Raw genomic sequence first — 12,187 nt, forward strand, 5'->3', positions numbered from 1 at the left:
ATAACAGAAGAAAGGCCATGAAAGATAAGTAAAACATTGATTTAGCAGGCTATAACTACTATGTAATCTTTGTTAAATACAGACATGAAAAATGTACCTCAGTTTGATAAGTTAGTGGCTTAGCTATATATTTAATCAATGAAAGCAAGAGGTGAGCAATAGGGCAGGAATTCATTTTTTGAAATCTGATGTCTTTTTAAATATAACCTGGTTTTCCATTATCCAAATTTCATTTTTCTATATTTGTGCTTTTATTTGGATTTTGGATGCACTCAATATGATGTAATAAAATGTCATGCTACAAGGAGTCTTATACTAACAGAGTAAAATAGTTTTCTAGGGTGTGGATGTACATACAAATTGGAAATTACTAAGTTTTCCCCAAATCCTTGTTAACTTGAACTTCATTCATCTGTATTTGCACTTTAATTTTTAGAGTCCATCAGGTTTTTTCACATACAAATTTGCAGGGTTTTTTTTAAGTATTTGTCATTTGAATATTACCTGTGCATCTATTGTCATAGCTTGCTCTCATGTCTGTGTTCCTTCTGACTCAGGATGCTTTATTCAGTTATGTTGATCAGTTTATGTACCTACTTGTACACATACTTGTATCCATCTGGGCATACTGGGTCTATTCAAATTAATGAGACAAAACTACATATTCTTGGAATTCAGTAAATGTTAATCGAACGAGAGCTGTCACATAGTAATATCAATCTTCAGTAGTGAGGTAGCTACATAAAGCATAAAGCAGGGGTGGCTAACCTGTGAGACACATGCTGGAAGTGTTACAGGTAGCCTCTATGTATGGCATGTGGCAGACTGGGCAGGGAGTACAGGACAAGAAGAAAGGCTGTAGAAGAAAGAAAGAAGAAGAAAGCAGAGGAAAGTGGGACTCAGGGATGGTGCAGGATTAATTTGTGGCATGACTGACAAAAAGTTTGTCCCTCACTGCTACATTCCATTCCTCCAACTTGTCAAATCATATATAACTGCAGTCCACCAAGGAGTGGGTTACAGAATTAAACCTGAATCCAGTGATCTCCTCTCCACTTCCAAAAGAATTTGGCGATTTGTTACAATGCGGACAATCTTTCAAGGTTTCTTGATCTCCAGGTTACTTTACACAGACAATAACAAACAATTAAAAAAATACAGCAGTCTGGATAATTGTACAATTTTTGTGTTAAGAGAAAAATACCCCCAGCATTTTAAATTCTCTGGTTCTGATCCACCCACATGATCCCACATCTCTCCCTCCTATAGTTTCATAAATGTGCCCTAGGATTGGGAGCTAGAGGAAATACTCAAGTGCTTCTTGAAGACCTCTGGACTTCAGCCTTGAAAACACTTTAACCCTCTTTACTGAGAATACTTAGATGCAGTGAAACACTGATAAGCAACTACGGGTGTGCAATGTGACTGTCCACTTGTGAACTTGTTTAGTTTTTCCTCCATTTAATGATGGTCAAGTCTAAACTGTTTTGATTTTAATGCATTTCACCTCTAATTACATTAAGTAACAAAGGACTTTTAGTGATCTTTTCATTCTTTGCAACATTAATGCATCTGTAACTGATGATTAAAGTAGTACAGGATAACCTTTTCCTATTTTAGATCTCAGAAGGCCTCCATGCACCAAGTGATAGAGATTATAGCTGAAAACTCAACGTTAGAGCAGCAGTAAAATCAAATAGCCGAAATCTAGAAAAGCAGCTGCTTGAGCAACCTACTTTCTGCCCCCTTATTGTCCACTAGTGGACTGTGATTGTGTAATTAAAGACAGTATTACAGTGGATATACAAAGGGATCCAGGATTACACAGGTAGCCAAACTAACTTTTGTTTTATGTGATATTTTGGGCATGGGGAGATGGTTAAACAAAAAAGATAAAAACTTCTATTCTATGCATTTACAACAACCTCTCCATTAGACCTTTAGATCCTTGAATCTTCAGTTGTGCAACAAAGACTCCAGTCCCTCCAGTTGTGGAACCAACTACATTAGCAGGACAAAGCTTTTGTCCTAGAGAGGACAAGGGAATCACTGCTGGGGGAAGGTTCTGGGATCAAGGAAACTAACTTGCTCTTCACAGACATAGTTTGCAAGAGCCGTGGGGTGGATCAAAGGAAGAGTAGGGAGAAGCCCAAGCTGGCTCCCTCAGCTCCAAGGTATTTTATTGCGGTGTGTGATGCTGCTGCGGCTGGGCAGTAGTCAGGGCTTGTGCATTTACAAGCTTAGGTTCTCAAAATACTCTTGAAAGAAACAAGCAAACGACAGGGAAAGGACCATTACAACTATTTAGCACTTGATGAATAATACGGAATTTCTTATATCAAAAAAGGCACTTTGCTATTCTAAGGGTTTCAGCCTGCTGATCTTCAAAGGGTTTCTGACAACCGTTGAAATATTAGACCCTCTCAAAGGAACAGGTGCAGGAAAATTAAGTAATCGAGTTAGGAAACTAAATATTGGGGTTGCTTCCTCAGCCTATAATAAAATTAAGCATTAAAATTCAATTGGGAAGACAGAATAGCAATTCTCAGACATCAATGGAAGTTTTGTAAACTGAGGTCTGGAAGTGTTAAGCCCTTACATAGAAAAGTTTGCTGAGTCTTTTGAAGATCAAAAGTCTTATAAAAGTTCTGAGTATTATTATCATCATTAACTTGTGATGCTTCTACCAGTAATTTAACTGAGACATGGTATGAATTGGAGTTCTGATTTTATATCTGCCGTCTCAATTTTACATACAAACACACTGAAAACCCAGGAAAGAATACATATCATTGATGTATTTGTACTGCTGTGGCACCGAGAGGCCCTTGTCATGGGGCAAGGTTCTATTCTGCTAGGCGCTGCATAAACCAAAAACAAACTAGGCTGTTGCTACTCAAACATAGTTTCAATGTTTATTTTACTTCATATATGTTTTTCTACTATGCTAAAGACTATAACATTTGAGTATTAAGTAATAAGATAAACCTCTTATTGTGTGTGCACGTGTGTGTATTCTACTCTCAGCCCTTACTCAGCGGGAGATGTGTATAGTGCAGTTTTTTGTTGGGAATTATTAGATATAGATACAAATGAGTAGCTGTATGCTTATACTAGAAAAGGCCAGGCCAAATCCTTAGGAGACATAAATGAAAATGGACAAAAGAGGCAACAAAGGCACGGGAAAGTCCAAAACTATCCCCCACCCTCACTGCTCCTAATTATGACTTTTCCTTTTCAAAATAACCCAGCATACAAATTTTTTGTATTGTAACCATGATTACTCAAGATACTGTAGTAGAAGAGTGCCCTATAGCTTACTACAGTTGGTCATTAACAGCCCTAGAGAGTAAAATAGGAGTCTGCAAACAAATTGCCCTAGCACCTTACTGGACATTACAGAAGGCACAAGCTATTGTAGGGGTTAGTTCAGTGTTGATTAGAAGTCACTATGCATTAAAACAATTATTAAGTTGAGAACACCTGTCTAAAAAACCTATGTGAGTGGATAAGGCGATACTTTAGGTTTTGCTTTCATGACTGATGATGTGTGAAATTAGTCACTAAAATAATCTAAAGTATCCATATACGGTCTCATTCTGACTGGTCAAAAACATGTTTGTGAACAAACATTGGAGGGAGGGAAAAGCATACCCTATTTTTAAAGTTAGATCCACAAAACAAGCTATTAGATTTATAAATGGCAGTTCATAATACCATGAGGAGAAACAAGTAACTAAATTTACTGGTATGTGTACCACTGATGACACACAGAATTGCTTTCAGTACAAACTAGATAAGAAAAAAACTCAAATGGCTGAAGTGGCTGAAGTAATACACAGTGGCTGAAGTAGTATTGGAAATGATGAAGGAAAGAAAACCAAAATAATTATTAAAATTAAGTTAGATTATATTTATAAAGGCCTCACCATCTACCTTCCCTAATGAATGACCATGAATTTTACAGGAACAGATAGGCATAAAATTAAACACAAGTCACCATAGCAAAATCTAGAACACCTCTCAGCTAGTTTGCTTCCATCCTCTGGAAGGACCACCAGAAGTGGTGCTACACAAGGAAGAGAACATGGACTCTCAGGAAGGTGGAAGCTGGAAGCTTGTGACCTCTAGAAGCAATCAGAGGTCACCTTCATCTCCCCCTGTAATGGTTTGCCTAGAGAACAGATATGGAGCCCTAGTGACAGAGAAGGAGGAGCATATTCTGTCCTATATGGGGGATGGTCCTGCATTGACCAGGGGATTGGATGTCCTCCTGAGGTCCTTTCCAACCCTAATTTTCTATGATTCTATGATTCTAGTTCTCAGAAAATGAAGGACATTATAATCAAAATGCATAAAAAAGAAGTCCACTAGAGTGGTGAAATGAACTGGCTAAAGAACTAGCATAAGAAGTAACTCTGGAAGCCAGCACCACTTGGGCTCAAGTGAAGAAAAAAACCCTGAACTTAAATTAGAAAGATATACAAAAATTATAAAAGATACAGGTTAAAAATGACTTTCTTAAACTATGAACTATGAAACACCCTTCACAGTGGGATAGTGCTCCAATATAACAAAAAGAAGGTTTACTGTTAGGAAAACCAGATCATTAATAGATGTTTATAATCCCTGAACAAATAAAACATATAATATTAAACTAATTTCATGTATAGACACACACATTCACAGATGTCTAACACGTGCATAACAAGACTTGGCATGCAAAACCATTCCAAAGACTATAGGTGAATTTTGTGGAACCTTTACCTACTACATCTAAGAGAAATCGATTTTTGTTTTTGATTATAGAGAGCTTCAGTAAATGGGTAGTGGAGTTTCCTACATTAAAAAGAGATAATGGCACAGCTGCTAAAATACTCGTTGCAATACTTCTTTCCTAGAAGGTGTACACCACAGTATTGATTCTGATAATGGAACTGCCTTTATCAGGCAAGTGTACCAAAACACGGGCACTTGGACTGGTCTTCCACTCCCACTGCCTATCCTTTACCATCCTCAGGCTGAAGGATGTCTCAGGAAGTCTCAGGAACTGTGGTGCTGGCAAAAGGTGCAGCCAGGAGATCTTTACATCAATCTTGTTTTACAGAATGACCAGGTTCAGTTCAGTGGCAAAGGCCAGATTTATTATTTACAAGACATGGCCCTAACACACTTGTGATCTGGCAGACAAGGTGTTAATGCCTGTGTCAAGATATTAGGCATAACACCATGTAGGTGTCCCTAGGCCAATACAAAGCTCCTTTAATTTCCAATTCTCCTTCTATACAGTGGTCAAAACAAATGACATATTACATTCTACCTGTATTTTGAATATCTTAAACTGTTCTGTACCATGGGTTTGTTTCACATCCTAATCTGGGTGTTCCCATTCTAGCTTTATCATCTTGGTAGGTACTGGACTATCCTGTACCTCGTACAGCCATCTCCACCGCCTATCTTTTGGCAAGAGTGAACATCAGCCTCACATGCTAGGTTTTGTGTACATAAGGAATTCATGCATTGATCAGGCCTATTTGGCCAATGCTTTAGCAAAGCTTTTGTGTGAATAGTATACATCATAGAGAAGTAGCACTAGAAGGGACCTCCAGAGACCATCTAGTCTAACCCCCTGCATGAAGCAGAATTATCTTGATCCAAACCATCCCATACAAAACATAATCTAAACTCTTCATCAGATTACCCTCAACCCTGACATAACACAGACCTAACCCCCTAACCTACTACAGGTAAAGCAGGAGAACCATGACAGCCAATGTCCTGCTTCTATGAAATGCTGTCAATATATGCTCAAGAAATCCCACGTAGAGGGTCACACCCCCTCCTACAGAGGAAGGCAAAATCCCCCACAGTCTGTACCAGTCTAACCATGGGATAAAATTCCTTCCTGACCATAAATATGGTGATCAGCGTGACCCTGGGCAGAGGGGCAAGACCCTCTAGCCAGGAACCTCTGGCTTTGGTCCTTGCAGGAGCATTGGCACACCCCAGTCCAAGTCCCCAGCCTTGATTAATTAATATATTGGTCAATGTTCCAGTGAGACCTATAGTCATGTGACAACAATTTCATTTTAATGTTCTGATTTATACCATGGGGTTTGAATCTTCTGTTTACACTCCATTCTTCTGTGTGGCATATGGACAATAAGTTCTCTCCAATGAATGGGGTGGGGCTGCACCCTTGGCACTGCAATCCTGGATCTGCCCATGCAAATGGCATCACCGCTTCCAGAACCTGGAGTCAGTTACAAAAAATAATCATGTAATTCCTGAAATGAAACAAGGAATAAATCATTAGTCACCTTCTGAAATGGAGTAGAAGGGAGATAACTGGCAGAAAGGATAGAGCAGTCTACCGATATGGTGAACAAATTGCTTAAAGTTTAATTCATTTTTTCTATGGCTCAGATTCTTTTTTTAACAAACAAAATCTACTGTATTAATGCTGTAAACTTTCTCTCATATACTTGACTCTCATGCTCTGGAGTAGATCATCAAAATCATCTTAACTATTTCATACTGAATCAAGGAAGTGACATTAAGAAATCCAGAAAAAGAGAACACTGGTACATGGTAGACATTAGCATGGTAGACATAGTTAGTTAAAATTTTTCAAAGGAATTTCCTAAAAGGTCACTGAAAAATATTAAGATAAATTACTTGCAATTTTCCCCCAAAATCAGGATGTGTTGTAATCATACAATCTCTTTTTCATCTTTTTTCTAAGTGATGGGGTCCCTATCAGTTAAACACTGTTCCTTTGTAGTCATTTTTATCTCTCAAAAGCTTTTTCATACTGTTTGCAAATTTGATAAGCTGTAGCCTGTAGACAATAATTCTATGTGAATCTTTTTTCCTTCAAATTGATTACTTAGGAGTTTTTCTAGCAAAAACTGATGATTCAGTCACCCTCAATACTTTTGGAATCTAGCAACTCTAATGAGGCCCCTGCCAGATGTTCAAATAGTGGTGCCATTGGGATCTGAGGAGTGTTATGCTCCATCCCAAACATTGTGCATCCTGCCATACCTCAGTGGCTTATTGCCAGTACTGGCCCCAAACAGCCCCAGGATAGATTTGAGACCCAGAGATTTCCCCAGCTAATGCTGACAATTAGGTGATTGTTAGCATGGGTTGGGGCAGCTCTGGTCCTAAACATAACACAGGACACATGTTCAATTTAAGTCAACATGGGCATTTATACACATACCTTCTTCTCTCACAATGTGCTGGAGATCTGCCACTTCGGAGCAAACTCAATCAATCAAGTTTGCTCCATGCATAAGTGAATGTTAAGTGCACTGCACTGAGTGCAGTTGTGTAAGTGGTGAAATGTGTGTCAGCATGAAGGAAACGGAAGCGGTTTGCTTTTGAACTAAAGCAACTCTGATGTGTTTTAGTTCAAAGTGCGCCACTGCCATTTTCTCAGCACTGACACGCATTTTGCCACTTATATAACTGCAAGTGTTGCAGCACCCGGCACTTTGAAAAGTGCCTGGCACTGTGGTGCTTGCATGTGTAAAAATGCCCCACATGAATCAGTCACAAAGATGTTCTACATCATATGCGGTACATCTTTGTGGCTGATTTTCCACTTTATGGCATCATAAATTTGTCAGATGCTTGATAGGGCTGTGCGAAGCTTCGGTCCCTGATCTGATTCGGTGGAGAATCAGCCCAGTTCAGTGGCTGAATCTCTAAATCCAAATTGAAACAGGGGACCCTTTAATCTCTCTGAATCAAATCGGAACCCTCTGAATTGATTTGGAAATATTTGGAAAGATTCAGAGATTCGGACATAGACACAGCTTTAAATGTTTTTTCTATATACCTCGAGGTACCAGGGGGCTCATGAATGCTGCGATGCTGGGGTGGATGGAGTGTCCCACAGGAGCATGGGGGGCTCCCCAGTGTGCTCAGCGGCAGACTCGGAAGTGGACCAGAAGCACTTCCAGTCCACTTCTGGGTCCACTGAGCAGTACGCGGGGGCCCCCTGTGACCCTTGGCTCAGTGACTGGTGCCTCCTGGCACCCGGGGGGGGGGGGGGGGGGGGGTTTTTTCCCGATGGAGCTGTATATCTCCCTTCTGCAAGTCCTCACCTCCAATGGAGCTATCTTGCAGGACTCAGTTTCAATGGGGCTGGGTTCCTCCAGTCACCAAATCAGTCATATACACACTGATTAACATGACACGCCTGACCCGGCTGGGTTGATTAACATGGACAGGCTGACACCCTCATATGCCAGGAATCTGTTCATTAAGGTAACAATAAAATGCAGTCAGACACAAGCACACAGGTGAACAGAATACCTCTGAATCCAGCTGGGTGTCCAGCTGACACCCTCATGGGCCAGTGTTCAGTTCATTTCATTTCATCTGAGCCAAACTGGGTCAATCAGCCTGTACAAGCTAATCCCCTTATGTGTTTCAAACACAGCATGCCCCAATCTTTTGCCCTAACTGTCTTAGTAGTGGTAGTGTCTGGATGAGCAGACCCCCACAGTATTTCTGGGCTTCACAGGGATCTTTAACTTAGGTAAAAGAAGTGTTGCTGCAGAGCAAGTGGGGTAGGAAAAGTAGAGAAGGAAAATATACCCAGTTACTACCATTTTGACTATAATATTATTTATTGCTAAATATATGAAATATATAATGGTACTAGTAGTAATAGACATGCAAAGGAAAACAAACACAAACAATTACAATACTACCCTGGTTTCACTATGTATTTGGGGAAACTTACCTCAAGCTTAGCTAATACAGTTCAGGTTCAGAAATCTATGCCTAGAGAGCAAAGAGAAAAGAGAGAGCAAGCGAGAGCTGGGATCTTACCAGTTCAAGGCACTCGGGTTCCAATGCTGACAGGTAAAGTTCTTAGCACAATCCTTGAAGGGAGACTATCTGTTTCTTCCAGCTTCTCGGGAACAACAGTGAATGGTGTCAGAGAGATTTCTCCTCTTGAAGCACACTTGCTTGCTGATTTTACAGATTTTTATACCTTTAATTCAGCTTCTTCAAAGCATTCTTTTAATAGTGTAAATAATTGTCTTTTCTATTGACAAGGGGTTATCTGGTTTGGAACATCTGAAGAAACTGATTAACAACTAGGAAAAACATAAGTTTTTAAGGACTAATCAGACACTTAGGAGCCAGCTTGAAATTTTTATGGATAGCAGATATACTGGATGGGATACCGGAATTGTTTCTTCAGAAACACTAGATAGCTCATCAGGGTTTTGTGTTTTACCTGTTGAGAATAGGCCTCAGCTTAGCATGACTTTTCCAGATCTTACTGTAGTCTTTTAACAGACTTAAGGGAATTACTGGAGTGTTCATAAATTTTTGTGGGGAGGACTTCCATCAGTCATCCCTGGAAAAGTATGACAGCATTTGTGGTCAGGATTCCAACAGGCTGGATGCTGTGATGAACCCTTTACCATTGTTCAAATGTTGCCCATACCCTCTCTGAATTGGCCTCTTACCTCAGCATTCCCCTAACCCGGCAACTGAGTTTTAGTCAATCAAGTTTAAATAGGCCTCCCATAGTGGGTCCAGGGAATGTACGGCCCAAGATGCCTTTTAAACTTTACTTCTGCTTAGTTCCAGTTATATGAGTTTGCGGGGGGGACAGGGAATGACAAAGTCCTTTGTAAATCCAGATTAGAACTGGTTTGATAAATGCTGAGCTGGGTGTGTGTAAATGTGAGTTAATTAGCATTTGGAGCACAGATTCCCCATCATGCAGTGCTCCCCTGCTTTTCTGATCCCAGAATTCAGTGTGGTCCTTGCCTTGGAATCTCTGTTCTCCATCCTGAATGCTAATGAAGGTGCATGCCTGTCCCATCTCACATTTAAATGAGTTGTCATCTGGTTCCACCTCGGATGCAAATGAGACTAGGGGAGTTGCTCCCTTATCTGGAGGGCTTTAGGTGTGTCTCCCACTGCATCTTCATTGTCTTTCATAATCAGTTCTTGTTCAGGTAGAGTAAAGGAGGCGGGGAGAGGAATTCTTTGTGAGTCAGACAGGCTGCATCCTGTGCCAGGGTTCCTCAAGAATACAGAGCTGAGAGGTAGCGGACCCAGAAGCGGTGCAGAAGTCTACTTCTGGGTTCACTGCCAAGCATGCAGGGGGCCCCCTTGCACTCCTGTGGGATTCTCCATCTGCCCCAGCATTGCAGTGTTCACAAGCTGCTCCTGGTACTTGAGGTATGTAGAAAAATCATTTAAAGCTGTGTCTATGGCTGAATCGCTGATTCTCCGAATCAGCATCGGATCTTTAGATTCGGATTCAGCCAAATCGAATTGGGGACAATGATCCAAATCAACAAATCAAATCACTGTCCCCAATTCAGGCCGAATCTGAATTGAATACAGCCTGTTTCGCACATCCATAATACTTGCATGTAATGTCTGCCAGTGGCCTGAGTATACTGGTCAGTGCAGGATATCATGATTCTATCCCCAATTATCCCAGAAAATCTCTGCATGATCTTGAATGTGTCACTGTAGCTCTCAGAACTCATTTTATTTGTCTGTTTATAAAATAGGCTATCATAATTAGCAGGGATCCTGGCTTTTTCTGTTTAAAAACCCCAAAAACACTGATTAAAAAAACCCCAAATCTGCCTTCTTTTGTGATTAAAATGAAACACCACTATATATGAGGTATTAGTTGAACACAATGTTTTATTGATTTATTTACTGTTTTAAAGTAATTTGGAAGCCTACCAGTGCCCCAATCATTATAAGAAAATAAATTCTAAATACCTGTATATTTTGGCATTTGATTTTGGTTTTTTTATCATAGAAAATCAGAGCTCCCCCTGTCCCCTTTGCTCACCAGGATGTCCGTTCAGCTGCAGCCCCATGCTGCTTTGTGGCACTGAGCAGCCCCAATATGGTGGTGCCCCTCACTCCCAAGTCACAGCCCCCACAGATCTGACAGTGCCCCTCACTTTGAACCCGCAGCCCCTTGACCTTGCAGGTGCCCCTCACCCCTGACCCACAGCCCCCCCTCCCCAAGCCCTGCTGCTGCCTCTCACTCCCAGACTGCTGCTTCCCAAACCCAAGTCCCCAGACCCCCAGTATGTGGAGTAGGGGGTGGGTGTGTAGGGCAGAAACCGTGTGTGGGGCAGGGGGAGGTTTTCTTTAAAGAGAATATCTGCATTTTTCCATGCTAAACAGAAAACTCGGATCCCTGATAACTAGCATATGAACATAGGAACATATGCTTCAGGGTACAGGATGGCTTTCATTAAGCTGCTACAGACTAGATTCCTCTTATAACCGGGTGAAAACATATATGTGGCAAAGAACATAGGAAGTGCCCATCAGTAAAATGATACATAGTGGGTATGTCTACACATGCATTAATGCACCATGGTTACAGTACATTATGTTTAGTATCTGTAATAACAGGTACTAACTAAATGCACAGTAACCAGCACTACTGTGCAGTAGCACCGGCACTTGAATTTTTAGTGATACTAATGTGCAGTAGAATTAGTCTACTGCACATTAAGCATCTTGGGTAGACATGCCCAGTAATTTGTTTGTGTCCACACCCTTACCTGCCTGTAAAGAGAACCCTACTATTTCATTTAAGCATTGTATACTGTTAAGCCATTTGGCATTAGACAGAAGTGTAAGGTCATAATAAACTTTGACAGACTTTGAGAGATCTAATACATTTGGAATGATTGTAGGATGTTGTTTTTGCTACTGGTGAAGGTGAACTACAATCTCCTTGTTCAAAACTCTGGCTTTTTTTTTTTTTTTTTGGTGTCTGCAGTATACTCTATGTTCTGAGCCTGCAATTTGCAAATCAACACAAAGCCAGCTCATATTTTGCAAGATGGCAATACAGGCCATTTGTGAGCTCTTGTACTTAGTGATGGAAAAGCTGTAAAAAAGTAAAAAGAGTTTTCCTCAGCTTCAGCATGTGCAATAGGTTGCAAGATTCATAGTTAATTACATTAACTGAATCCCAATAGCTTCCAGGGACTGTGGGGGAAAATTTTAAAATTTTTAGCGTGAAATGTGTCTATATCTTTGAGGCAGACAAGGTTCCTTGGGTGAATTTGATATCTTTTATTAGACCAACCCAAATGGTTGGAGAATAGTTATTAAGCAAGCTTTCGGGTTCAAAAACCCTTCGTCAGGCTGCACA

The 12,187-nt window shown here is 40.5% G+C and overlaps 1 long non-coding RNA gene across 1 annotated transcript in view; it reads right to left on the reverse strand.

Moving 5' to 3' along the window:
* Window positions 1-6,117: 6,117 nt before the first annotated feature.
* The window catches only part of LOC102377157, a 10,796-nt gene continuing 4,726 nt past the window's right edge, over window positions 6,118-12,187 (reverse strand). The window contains exon 3 of the long non-coding RNA XR_001359327.1: window positions 6,118-6,287. This is a non-coding gene — a long non-coding RNA (uncharacterized LOC102377157). The remainder of the gene's footprint in view (window positions 6,288-12,187) is intronic.

The sequence above is a fragment of the Alligator sinensis genome, unplaced genomic scaffold (genome assembly GCF_000455745.1).
Source record: "Alligator sinensis unplaced genomic scaffold, ASM45574v1 scaffold573_1, whole genome shotgun sequence".
Classification (NCBI taxonomy): domain Eukaryota; kingdom Metazoa; phylum Chordata; order Crocodylia; family Alligatoridae; genus Alligator; species Alligator sinensis.